Here is a 14318-nt window from a genome sequence, read left to right as displayed (position 1 = left end):
TTCTGAAGTGGGTAAGCTAAGGGGTTTACAAGCCAGACTTAGCAGAGAGACTTAAGGTTAACCCAATGTTCAATGTGAGTGTGTTGAATCCTAACAGCTTGTTTGGTTGGCTATAATGGTAAACCATTACAACCTTATTCAGTGGGGCCAACCTAATTACATTGTTTGGATGGCTGAATGGACTATTACAACTCTATGCATTACAGTCCTATTCCAGGTAAAATCACCGTTTACAATTCATGTCTCCCCCCACAAAATACCAATTCAGCGTTAAAAGTTTTCATCTTTACCCTTCTCATTTCTTTTTCATTTGAGCATTTTTTCTTTTTTTTTCACCTTTGATTCCTATTTCCTTCTAACAGTCCTCTTAGCCTCCACAAATTCATCCTCAAGCTCCGGTTGAAATCAGGTTGAAAACCAGATTTCTCAGTTTTCTCGAGAAAATCTGACTTCGGTGTGAGAGGAAAAGGCTATCGATCCAACCCCCAGATGTTAAATCGGTGCTGAATCGAGTGAAGCAGTTCACTGACAAGGTAAGCTTTTGACCTTCTTCAATCAAAATTAAGACCCTCGTTTTGTTAACTATCCCAGATCCCCAAGAATGCTGTTTTAATCGAACCCTATTAAGCATTTCCATGCTATTGTCATTGATAGGTATAAGCTATTTTTAAGATTACTTGTAGGAATTGTTGATAAATTGTATGGAAAGCTTGTTGATTCGGTAAAGGAACAATTAATTTGGGTTAAAGAAATGGTTGATGTTTCTACTACAGGAATTGATAGTTTGTTAGTGTGTTTAATGAGGAAAATTGTTGGTGGTGATTTTAGTGATGGGAATCTTTGGTTATGTTTCGAGGGTTTCATGAAGGATTGTGGGATAGCCTTCCACTCGAACTTGAGATCCTTTCCTTGGCTGGAATAAAAAAAACATACATATCTAAGGTTTCTTGAGAAAATGGGGTGAAATTTTTATTCATATATAACGAAATTGCTAAATATGCAGAATCATAAAACAGTACTATTTTTGCTCTGCTCCACCTCCATCTATTGACGATACCTACCCTTTAATTTGACCATTAATTCTTACCCACTAGTATATACCAGCAAACCCAAAGTACCAATGCACATTTCTTGTAACATTGTCAAATATTCACCACTAGTTAGTGGACCCTATAAGGTTCACTTGTAATATATATAACACCAATGTCCAATACTCGAATATTTGAAACTTGTTTTTTCACAATCTCTAGCCAAGAGTTGATAGATACATGACATGTTAATCCAAGGAGACCCCAAAAAAAAGTGGAAATGAAAATATGTATGAAAGCCAAAAAAAAATGAAAAGAATAAAAATAAAGGGAAACAAAGCGTTAAAAGAAGAGACAAAGGGCACTCAATTTAAATAGAGATGAAATAAAAACCATATAACAATCTAAATGGTCCCTCTTTGTCCAATTTCTACCTTTAGTTGTTCACTTTTTCTTAGTGAAACTCAACTTGGAAAACCTTTTGGTGTAAGGAAATAAAAAGGTTATGTTTGTAATATTATATTATGTTTGTGTTATAACATGAATGGGGGGGGGCATCATCTCTCCTTTCTTTTTTCATCTTCTGCAACAATGTTAGGTAACTTTTTCAAGTTCTGAATCAGTTGATCCACATTTAACATATACCTATAAATGTAAAAAGCTTGAAAGTAGTGGATCTTGATTGCAATTTTAGGGCTATACTTGTCATCTTAATTAATTACTCTCTTTTTTTTAATTTCCTTTTAAATTAAAACAAAAACAAATCAAGAAGATGATTACAAATGGATCTATCTCTCATCACATGAATTGGATGTCTCATGTATTTATTAATTGTTGAAGTTGTTTAAGCATCACAAAGATAAGCAAATGGAATCAAATTAAGCTAGTAGGCAATAAAGGGTCACATGATGTGATCTTAGATTACTGGTTTTCCTAATGGCAACTGTATAAGATTAGCTGAACAACAACAGACCTCTATTATACTTTTTTTTTCTCTAGTTTAAAATATATAAAGAGATTAGATAGAAGTTATATATTTTTGTTTTTGAGTTTAATTTGTTTAATCCACACTGTACCATATCAAACAACTTTGTTTCGTGGTGCATATCTTAATTAGTTTTTTGCTTGGTGTTGTTGGCATGAGACTACCACACGAGAGGAGATATATGGATAAAAAAATACATATCTGAGGATTCTTTTGTGTTTAAGCTGTCTTGCAATGATAAATTTTGCAGTGGATATATGTTTGATGATTCAATGTTTGAATTTCCATGCAAAAAGAAAACATTTTTGTTGGCTAAGGAATTGACAAAAAAATAGGGTTTCTACAGATTTGCTCTCTCTCTATCTCTCTCTAATATTTTTTCAACAAGTTAACTAAATATAGAAATTGGGTTTTGTCCATGCAGAAAACCTGCTAATATTGTGGATTGGGTTCTGCAAGTTATTAACTTTGACTCTTAATTTTAATGGAGTTATAATTTGTTGTTGTTTGAAGTTATGGAATTATAATCAGTTGAGCAACTATTAAAAATTAGATCATCCTAATTGAACAAAATAAATTCCTTAGCTGTTTATAAGTTTGATGAGAAAAAAATTTGAGAGTTGTATGAACAATTTTATAACATTCAATAAATAATGCATGGGAACAATAAAAGTCCTCTTTCAGCATTTTCAATATCTTTTTCTCTCTAATTCATATATATTTATTAAATAATTATTTGTTACAGTTAAAATTTTTATTCTATAACCAAAATTGACATTTTTTCATTTATCCTTAAATTATATTTTAAAAAAAGAAATAAAATAGTATATATGAATATTATGAATATTATATATAAAACAAATTGCAATTTGCACCTTAAAAGAAATAAATAATATGAATATTATATATGAAGTAGTAGCTTTATATATATATATACAAGAGTTAATCTATTATTTGATATTTGCTTTTAATTTTAATATCCAATTTAGTATTGGAGTTCGGATTTAATATTCATTTCGATATTTAAGTTTTATTTTGTCTTAATTAAGTATTTGAGTTTGATTTTAATATTTAGTAAAATAAAGGTTTTCATAAAATTATAAAATAAATAAAGAAAAGAAATTTAATGGGAGACAAGTTTGATGTAAAGTGATAAAACTCATGTGGCTTGCCCTTCCTTTAAGATCAATTTATTGGGTTCTGCTTTCAAACAAAGAAAACAAAACAAGATACATGACACAAAAGGCAAACATTGGAGGAGTCAATAAAATTGACTAGTTTGGCTTTGCTTGGATTTTTTCCTATACCACATGCTTATAGTCATACCTTACTCAACACAACCCCATATGTATTACCTGCAGAGTTTTTCTTTAAGCAAAATAAGTATGTTATAAAAATATTAAAAAAATACATTATATACTAAATCATATATATTGGATTTTGAAGTTCAATCAATAATTACAATCGGTTCATTCAATGATGACTACATGTAAAATGTTATAAGTGATTTAACAATTGTAAGTGAAGGAGTATAAATATTGAGTTATGTTTCTTAGTTATTAAAAGTTGTGCCTCTTAAACTTATTTGAATAATTATATCTATTGTTAAAAGATGTGAGTATTCAAATAAACATTTATTTGGATAATTGTATTTATATAAAATAAACATGAAATTCTTTGAAAATAAGATCAAATTTCAATTGCAACAAACTTTAAAACTTTGAAAATGATATTATTATTATACACTACTAAATGCTTGATAAATTATTTACTTATACATAAGCAAATATATTTTTAAATAGACTTATCCTATTTATTAATATGTATTGTTCATTTTTTCTTTGACAGTTTGTTATTGCTTCCTCTTCTTATTTAGCTTGTTTGATTGCTTCCTCACCCAGAGTTGAGCATCTTGTATTCACTGAATCACTGTAAGTTCTTTGGCAATTAAATTCTTTGATTTTGTTTTACTGTTATTGAAATTAGTATTGGAGAAATGTGACCCTTTTACTATGATTTGAAGATATGTAACACTTTAATATCTGGTAGTAATGGCTCGTCTACCTTTAATAGTACAAAATGAGAGGCATAAAAGAATTGATCTTACTATTACAATATGGTTGCAAATGTGTACAGTTACGAGTTGGTTCTTAGTTGCATTGGGTGCCATTCATAGCCTACATACTTATAGGCCAAGAGTTAGATCCTACATTTTAGATTTTTATGCAAAACGAGATTATGTGAAAAGACTTGTATATGCTAGTGACGAGACGTGTATTGAATAAGTTAGGATGAATAGAACTACCTTTTTTAAACTATGTGAGATGTTACAAACTTTAGGGGAATTGAAGTCGTCAAGGAACATGCTTGTTGATGAGCAAGTGGCAATGTTTTTACATATCATTTCTTATCATCTTAAAAATCGAGTTATCAAGCATCGTTTTAATAGGTCCGGGGAAACTGTTAGCAGATCATTTCACAATGTTTTAAATGCTGTCATACACTTACAAGATGTGTTATTTAAAAAGGCAGAGCCAATTACAGCTAATTCTACAGACCCAAGGTGGAAATGGTTTAAGGTATCGGAGTGAGTTCTATATATAGCTCGTATATAATTTAGTACATTTGGATTTAAATATAGGATTCTAACTTGAGATTTTATACATGTGATGTAGAATTGCTTTGGTCTTTAGATGGAACCTACATCAAGATTAGGGTTCCAACAGTTGATAAACCTAGATATAGAATACGAAAAGGTGACATAGCAACAAATATGTTAGGTATTTGTACACCTGATATGCAATTTATGTAACACCCCAAACCCGATCCAGACGTTACGACCGAATCTGGCGTGTCACATTGAAGCGTTACTAGAAAAGTCATGCTTTATCTAAAGTATTTCTTAGTGTTTAAAGAATATCTTCGTTAAAGATTAAAGTGAATGGAAGCTGTGCACCAGGTAGGATGCCAGAAAAGAGGAGGTGAGTCAATTAGACTGCTTAAGTACCCAGCTCTTCACGGACCCAATCCTAGATATGCACACAACCATTGCCACACTTTAACTGAGAGATTGTTCAGGGAAAACCAATTCGTTTAAAACCATTTGAAAAGGTTATTAATTTTGAAAACGTTTTCGTTGCGGTAAAGGTATAAACACTTATTTTAAATAGTCCACATGGCCACTCTGAATCCCTCCAGCTCTAAGTCCACCGATCTAAGGCTCACCTGCAAAGATGGGAAAAAGGGGGTGAGTTTGGAAAACTGAGTGTGTAAAGTAAACCCAACTGGAGCCTAAATCAGTTCAAGCTCTACTGGGCCTAAGCCCTATTCTGAAATCAGAGTTAACTGGGCATTAGCCCATATAAATATTAATCTGGGCCATAGCCCCTTACAGTATCAGAGTATACTGGGCCTAGCTCATATCAGTGTCAATCTGGGCCGTAGCCCTATTACAAGTCGAGAGATGTTGGGCCTTGCCCATATTAACACAGTTGGGCCCATTTCAATACAGTAGGCCCATAACAAAATAGTCTCATATGATTAATGCATGATAACCCCATCCAACCCTGCACTTGCCTCCGTCCATCCCTACACTTCCTGTGGGGAATAAATCACCCATGCCATCCCTACACTTACAGTGTTAGCACTGGTTGCGGCATTAACTATAATCCGCAGCAAAGCTGCTTATATCAGAATATGTGGCACAGCCACCAGAACGGGTTCTTCCTCCATAACAAAACCCAACCCCATGTAGTATGACATGTATGCAGAATATATATAATTAACAAGGCATGCTTCAGAAAGACAGTCAGATTATAGGGTAAGAACAGTTATTTACCCTCGAGGGGCATAATCGTAAACTTACCTCTTTAGGGGTATTACGGTAATTCTACCTTACAGAGGTATTTCAATAATTTTATCAGTCTTTTTAAGGTTTCATGCTCATTACAGTTATTAATGTGTCTTTAGAATACTTACCGGACGTTTTTACCTAAATGGGCCCATTGCCCATTACCCAATTTCGGCCCATCGAAGCCCAAATTCATCGAGCTGCACAATATTGCGCACTTTGCAATCTTACCGTTAAAGTTACCAAAATTATCAATACAAACAATCCGACGAGTGCTCGCACGCTCGCAAGTTCTCCAAATGCCAGCTTTTCGGCATTTCGACATTTCAGCTTTTTTCGATCTAGTCTACTAGTGGGTGTCGTTTACACACCTGATTTGCGATAACTGCTACTGAAATCTCCCACGATATCCTACAATCAATCACTAGACATATCAGATCCAAAGTATAATGGCAAAAATCATAAACTTACTTACCATAATCGGCCATCAATACATATGGCCCTTGAGATCCTACCTTTGCCAAAACTAGTGACTATATCTCGATTCAGTCGTTCCACTTGTCCAAGCCTTCGATCAACAGCCTCTAGATCACACTAACACCAAAACAAATCAATTGTTACAACCCTTAGAGCCTTAAGCTCCATTCGACAGCCTCCCTATGCCTTTAGGGATTTTGTAACACCCCAAACTCGACCCAGATGTTATGGCCAGATCTGACGTGTCACATGGACTTACGACTAAGTATACATTCGCTGGTTTAAATGATTGGGGTGGTCTTTGTAAAAACAGTGGTTGAATGAAAAACCGGTTTATCAATCTTTAGGCTATCCATTTGTTGTGCATGTTGAGTCTTGAAAACGTTCATTAATTTTGAAAACCTGCGCAGCCTAACACTAGCAGTTTTGTCATAGTATCAATATAATCAGAAAATAAAACCATAGCGGAAAAAATAAATTTAAATAGCGGCCTTATTACAACTTAAAACCCAAAATTAAATCCGAATATAAAAATAATAAAAATAAACTAACTTAGAAAAACTAACTTTGCAGATGATGTGGCCACTCCGAATCCCTCACAGCTCCAAGCCCACTATGGTTGGGGATTTCCAGCAGAGATGAAAATAAAGGGTGAGTTCGGTAAACTCAGTGTGTAACATAACCCAACCATAGCCCAAAACAGATCAAACCTCAGAGTCAGACTTATCTGGGCCTTGGCCCAGTCAGAAATCAGAATGTAACCCATAGGCCCATAGCAGATACAGAACAAATATATCATGAATGCAGAAATCCCAACCCAGAGCCATCCATAACACCCCCGTACCAGCCTTACACCATGTGGGGAGACTACTCGACCCACCCAACCGCTATACACCATAGAAATTGCAGCGAGGCTGCCAGATATTGTGACGAAGTCACCAAAACAGATATATGTGGCGAGGCCACCAGATTGTAGCGAGGTTGCCAGAACGCTTCCTCCATCAATATAAACCCATGTCCCATGCAATAGAAATAATATGTCATGGCATACGTATACAGAAACAGAACATCATGATTTTCAGGAAAAAATAACCCTAGGGGTAAATCGTAATTTTACATGTATAAGGGTATTTCAATAATTATTACCTATTGCTAAGGTTTCATGCTCATTCTAACATTTACCAAGTAATCAGAAGTACTTACCTCGTCTTTTTACCAAAGTGGGCTCGTTGGCCCATTAGCCCGTTTTCGGCCCATTAAGCCCAAATACCGTTGTGCACGAAAATGCACACTCTACACTCTAATCATCCAAATGCACCATATTCATTAACAACTGTCTCACGATCGCTCACGCACTCGCGAGTTTACAAAATACCAATGTTTCGGTATTTCAGCTTTTACCGATTCAGTCTAAGGGAGGGTGTCGTTTACACACCTGGTTGATGATGATTGATGACGATATCTCCTACGCGATAATCCTACAATCGATCACTATCACATTAGACTTACGAATTAACGATAACTAACATAAATCCACGTCAACTAACCCAATCCTCACACAAGTTAGTCATTTACGCACGAGGGGCAAAATAGTCATTTTACCCTTCAGGGGTAAATCAGTAGTCCTACCCTACAGGGGTATTTTAGTAATTCTACAACTTATCCACTTGGGCCTACGGACCCATTGGGACCACATGGCCCATTTCAGCCCATCGCGGCCTGAAATAGCCGTCCTACTGCTAGAGTAATGAGAAATACACACCTGTTAGGAGATTGCAGTTAATTCGCGCTCCAAACACTCTTACCTGACGCCCAACCCAAATGAGCACGTCACAAAGCGAAAGGGATCAGCCAAGAAGGGTATGCCTACTCTCCTCATGGTTTGCTCTATTTAAAGCCAGCTCTCCATCTACTCTTATGTTAGCTTCCCGATGTGGGATCCCTCCATCACCAGAGTTTAAAACCAACACCAACTTTTGCAGTCCCAACATAGCAAAATAATCAACCTTTGAGTGCCAAGGGATTTGAACCAAAGTCCTCTCACATGCCAACTCACGCCACCACCACTAGGCCATCAACTTATTTGTGTCATAAATCCAACACATTAAACTTTAAAGTGCACCTACTTGCTTCCAGATTTATTGAAAAGAAAAACCAAAATATATTGCAAGAGCCAAGACTTGAACCTTGGACCCCTTGCTTCCTATATGGCGTCACTTCCTTGTCCCCTAAGTGGCGCCACCTTGCCACTACACCACACTTCTTTTTGTGTCATCTTTTACCCCTTTACTCATAAAAGCCCAAACGCCAATTGCATCACCTGTTCATAAAATTAAAATTCCGAAGACTACCACGGATTTAACTTAATTTTGGGCCTTCCAAAGGCCCACTAACCTACTAAAATATATATTTAACCAACCAGAACACACACAAATTTTAAAAAATCACAGAAACACAGAAAACCCGAAAATTGGGGTGTTATAGATTTTGGCTTTTCTAAAACCCGAAATAAAGAATAGATCTGAATACTTACCACAGGTTCTTTCAACCAAAATGATTCCACTTTAGTTTCTACTCAGATCTGATGCAGATCCAACCCTTAAACACTTGCAGAAATTGAATCTTAGAGATCTAAAGATTCGGCTATATGTCCCTAAAAACTATGGTGTTTTCGGCTTTTGGAACTGTGAAGAGGAAGATGATTTGGTATGGTGGTTTTTGCAGTGGTATTGCCAACAGGGGTTGAGGTTTAGAGGATGTGAAAATTGACCAAAAGAGGTGAAGAAAATAGGAGGATTTTGGCTAGAAGAAATTGGCATAAGAAACAACTTTTGGGATTTCGGCTTTTATGGCAATCGGCTATAGAGGTTTAGAAAAGAATGGGAATGAAAGAGGAGATGAGTAGAATGGTAGGAATGTTTCAGCTAGAGAAGAAAAGAAGGAGAAAAAGAAAATAGAAATGTTTCGGCTAGAGAAGAAAAGAAGGAGAAAAAGAAAATAGAAGAAGAGAGGAGAAGAGAAGGAAGAATTCAACACTCAGGAGATCTAACTTTGCGTTTTTCGGCTTTTTGAGATACTGAGAAGAGAATAGAATGAAAGGGAAGGCTCTAGGTAGCTAACCCTAATTGGACAAAACAAAAAGAAAATAAAGCTTGCCCTAATGGCCATTCAGACCCACGACCCAACCTTCCTAAAGCCCTAACCGAATTTCAACTTAAGCTCTATCACATGCCCGGTACATGCACACAAAAAAATAAAATAAAAGTAACAATACACTTACCTTGTAACTTGAACTCTGGCTCCCCCTAAACATCAACACGTCACTCCCCAAACACCTAGGTGGCACCACATGCCACTTTACCACAGTTATTTTTGTGTCCTATTTTACCACCTCAACTTTAAAAGCCCATATCGCCAGAACCCTCTCTCCCAAAATTAAAATTCAGGAATTGCCTCGAATTAAATTTACTCTTGGGCCTTTTTTCCCACACCATAAACCCTTCGTAATTTATTTAATTACTAAAATATACATATGAAATAATAACAACATCCAAATTATTCGAGCCGTTTTCCACCCGAACCCAGACTCAAGGCCCAATACTTCCAGGCCCAAAAATCAGGGCGTTACAATTTGTTTATGTTCTTCCTGGTTGGGAAGGTTCCGTTGCTGATGGACGAGTTCTTCGAGATGCCATTAGTAGGAGACATGGACTAAAAGTTCCTCATGGTAAATTGCAAAAATTAGAGGAATTTGAATTAATTTTTAAGATCATACTTTTTTGGGAAATTAACCATGACAAATAGTTTCTTTTTATAGGTTGTTATTATCTTGTTGATGCTGGATACACAAATTATGAGGGATTTATTGCTCCTTTTAGAGGTCAAAGATATCATTTGAATGAGTGGCGTCAGGGTTACCAACCAAGTACTCCGGAAGAATTTTTCAATATGAAACATGCTTCAGCGCGTAATGTTATTGAAGGATGTTTTGGGTTATTAAAACTTAGATGAGGAATACTTAGGAGTCCATCATTTTATCATGTAAGGGTGTACAATAGAATTATTATTGCATGTTGTTTGCTCCATAATTTTATTCGAACCTGTATGAGCCTTGATCCTATTGAAGAGGAGTTGGGAGAAGGATTATCTAGTAATGTGATAGATGACAATGAACTGAATATCATAAATATTCATCCGTCGGATGCATGGGCTACTTAGAGGATGGAACTAGCCAACCAAATGTTCGATAAATGGCAAGCATCTAGAAATTAGTTAGGTTTAGGGTAAAAATAGTAAACATTTAAGTTGTTTATGTTATTTCATATATCTAGTTTATGAAACTTTGGTGGTGTTTGAATTTTTTTTTGTATTGTACTAGACTTGTTGAATGATAATTTATTTTCTTTTGATTCATCATGTGTTATAATTTTATAAAGTGTTGACCTTTTAATGCATAATATTGAACTTAATTTTCATTTGCATTTTTTCTTAAGATAGTTGGTTGCTTGTATGGTCGACTTGCACAATGCTGGAACCTTTAATGCTGATACTGGATTCAAAGCCGACTATTTAAATGAGTTAGAAAAAATGTTAGAAAAAGTTTTACCCAATGCCATGTTGAAGGCTAAACCTAATCTTGAATCGAGGATTAGGACATTGAAAAGGGATTGGTCAATTGTTTATGACATGCTTAGTGGAAAAAACAATAGCGGCTTTGGTTGGGATGAGCATAGGCAGCTTGTTGTTGCTTAAGATGCGGTGTGGAACTCATATATAAATGTAAGAATTATTTCAAGTCTTTATTATCTTATTTTGACAAAACTTATATCTAATATGAATTTCTCATTTTTATAGAGTCATAAAGAAGCAACTCAATTTAGACATCGGAATTTCCCTTATTATGACCAACTTACTGCCATCACGCAAAAGATCGAGCCGCTGGAAAAGATGCTCAAACAGTTGCTGATATTATTGAAGAAATAAATGCTGAGGATGTAGCTGCTACAAATACTCATGAAGAAAGAAATGATTTCCATGGATCCAAAGCTGATGTTTCTTTGGATGACATGGACCTTTAGCTACACAACCGCAACCAGCTAGAAACCAAGGTGATTCTGCATTTTCAAAGAAGAAAAAAAAGATTTTTGATGCAAGTGATTTTTCTACTTCACTTAATGATGCTGCTGCTTTATTGGCGGAAAATATATGGACCGTTGGCCTTGAAATTAGTAAGAGTCTTGCATCCGAAGTGGTAATTCAACAAAAGTCAGAAATGACCATTCAAGAAAGTGTTCTAAAATTGTATCCAACATTATGTGAAGTGGAAGGTTTAACTGAGGATGAACGCTATCGAGCATTGAGCAAAATTCCAGATCATCCAACGTAAATGTTCATTTTCTTTAGTTTACCTTCTGCTGTGCGATTGGAATGGGTCAGAAGATTTCTTCCTGACCATTAAAAATCATGGTTGTGTTGATATTTTGGTAACTTTTTGTGTTTGTAATATTTAGATGGTATAATGACATGATAGAATGTCATTACAATGATGTAACTTTTTGATGTAAAATTTTAAAACATATGGATTATGACATATAAACTAAAATCATGTAACTTTTTGTTAATATTTGAATATTATGTTTGGATGTGAAATATAATTCTCAAGTTATTTATTACTGTTTTAGCAATGAGTTATTTATTACTTCTAACATTTAATTATTTTTTATTGTAGAATAATTAAATTATTTGTTTCAATAATGATATTTTAACACATTAAATATGTATTGCAGTTTAAAAATAATAAAGTAGATTATATATATTTTTATAGTATTATATATTTTGATTTTTTAATTCATATAATAATAATTATATTAAGAATGTTATTAAATTATATTTATTATTAAATTATATTTAATAATAATTATGTTAAAATATAGTTAAACTATTTATTATTTTTATTAAATTATTTTTAATAATAATCTTATTAAAATTTAATAACAATAACAATAATCATCTACCTTAAAAAAAATCTGCTAAAGGGTATTTTGGTCATTTTAGTTTTTTTTCCTTATGCTATTACAACATCATTCCATTCAACCAAACACAAGAATACTATTATAGCTCTATTCCATTCCATTCAACCAAACAGTTGAATTACTTATTACAGCTCTATTCATTTATAGTCCTATTCCATTATAGCCAACCAAACGTACTATAATTGTGCGGATCAAGGGGATCCCGATCGAGACAAGTCACAATATGGGCAAGTACGAGAAGTGGTCTCTTCTGATCGAGATGTACAAAAGAGAAAAATGGGTCGAGTTAAGTGACGTTAGAGGCATAAGCTAAGGCAAATGTTTCGAGGGGCGAAACTACCCGATAGAAGGATTACTTGGGAATTAGCCGAGACATCGAGACCGTTCTGAGACGAGTCAAACTAGTGTTATCCTAATGACACGACGATGGCATCACTAGAATGGGTGAGGGAGAATGGCATGGGTTGTAGATCAAAGCATGTGACGATTGCGCAAAAGGTGTCCCATTGAGGTCAATTGATGAAATGGGGCTCATTTAACCCAATTGAATTGGCCCCAATCGTGGAACTCACAAAGAAGCACATCTACTTGAAGCCTTGTGGCCTAGTGAAACACTCTAGTAAAACAGGAGTTACCAGGGTAAATAGTGTAAATCCTAAAGGGATAAGATTGTATAAAGTTTAAATCTCTTAGGACTCTCAATTGTAGATAGGCTTTAATCTTGACCGTTAATGTAACTCAATCTGTATCATTAGTTTTAGGGGTTTAACTATAAATAAAGGCATTCTCGTACATTTGTAATCATTCCATTCATAGTTGTGAACATATTTGAAAGCATTTACTCAAGCACTTGGTGTGTGTTGTTTTCCTTTAGCGTTTTTGTTCTTCGTTGCTCTTTCCTTTCGAGTTTTCTTTTGCTATATTTTGGTGACTTGGAGAATTTTTGTAAAAATTCTAACTATTGTGAGAGTTAGGTTGACTTAGGTAGATTCAGAGCAAAGAATGTTGGATCTGGTTCCCTAAGTGTAGTATTTTTGAACAAATTGGTTACTAAAATTATTAATATGAATTACATAATACTTTCTATGATTGTCTTCATATTGATTTTGTATGCAAAACAAAATGGAAGCAAATGTTGCTCATTGGTTGTCTAATGTTTAAACTAATACTAAGCACTATTACCTAGTCAGATTGTAATACAAAAAGATGACTTATATTAGTATATGAACCTAAACATGTTTTTAGTCTAATCAGAAATGAGCAAATCGAATGAAAGATTAATATGCCATGTATCAAGTCCAATTGAGGAAATGCTTTGTCTTAGGCATCAGAGCGAATGAATCCCAAAAGATAGAGACATAGATGTGACTAACTGAATTGACTGTACATCGAAATGGACTGTAACACGCCAAACTTGTAACAGCCCGGTTTTAGCTAAATCGATATAGTGGTTTCGAGACCATAAATTTGAGGTGAGAAAAAATATTTTAATATTATTTTCAGTATCTACATCATGTGAATAAGTATGTGTGAAATTTCGTGATTTAATTTCACCGTTTGTGTGCTCAATTTGATAAAAGGACCTAATAGCTGAAAATATAAAAGTAGCATGCTATATGTTTAAGTGCTTAATTTCTTTGATTAGTTAAAGATGAGGTACTTATGTGGTTATATCACCATTAAATAATTGGATGGACAAAAATGGGCTTATATTAGTGGAATTTAAATGTGTTTACAAAGGTTATAATGGTAATTAGTTAATTACATGTGAATTAAGTAAAAATAAAGCCAAAAATTCATTTAGTTCATCCTTTTTCCACCAAAAATAGAAAGAATAGATAGGGTTTAAAGCCTTGGAGGTTTCAACATTAGCATTGTTGATTTGGTAAGTGAATTTTGTTCGGTTTTTGATGATTTCTACGTTTTTGTGATCGTTGCTTCGTGTT

General features: G+C 34.4%; 1 long non-coding RNA gene across 2 annotated transcripts; it reads left to right on the top strand.

Moving 5' to 3' along the window:
• Nucleotides 1–223: 223 nt before the first annotated feature.
• On the top strand, nucleotides 224–12009 carry LOC107887319 (uncharacterized). Of its 2 annotated transcripts, none has more exons than XR_001681124.2 (4): nucleotides 224–533; nucleotides 3862–3944; nucleotides 10834–11119; nucleotides 11195–12009. It is a non-coding gene; the product is annotated as an uncharacterized lncRNA (long non-coding RNA). The 2 variants fall into 2 exon arrangements; XR_001681123.2 differs by having other exon boundaries at nucleotides 226–533; nucleotides 10838–11119.
• The last annotated feature ends 2309 nt before the right edge of the window (nucleotides 12010–14318 follow it).

Source organism: Gossypium hirsutum, chromosome A03 (genome assembly GCF_007990345.1).
Source record: "Gossypium hirsutum isolate 1008001.06 chromosome A03, Gossypium_hirsutum_v2.1, whole genome shotgun sequence".
Classification (NCBI taxonomy): Eukaryota; Viridiplantae; Streptophyta; class Magnoliopsida; order Malvales; family Malvaceae; genus Gossypium; species Gossypium hirsutum.
This window is presented reverse-complemented; position numbering and strand designations above follow the sequence as displayed.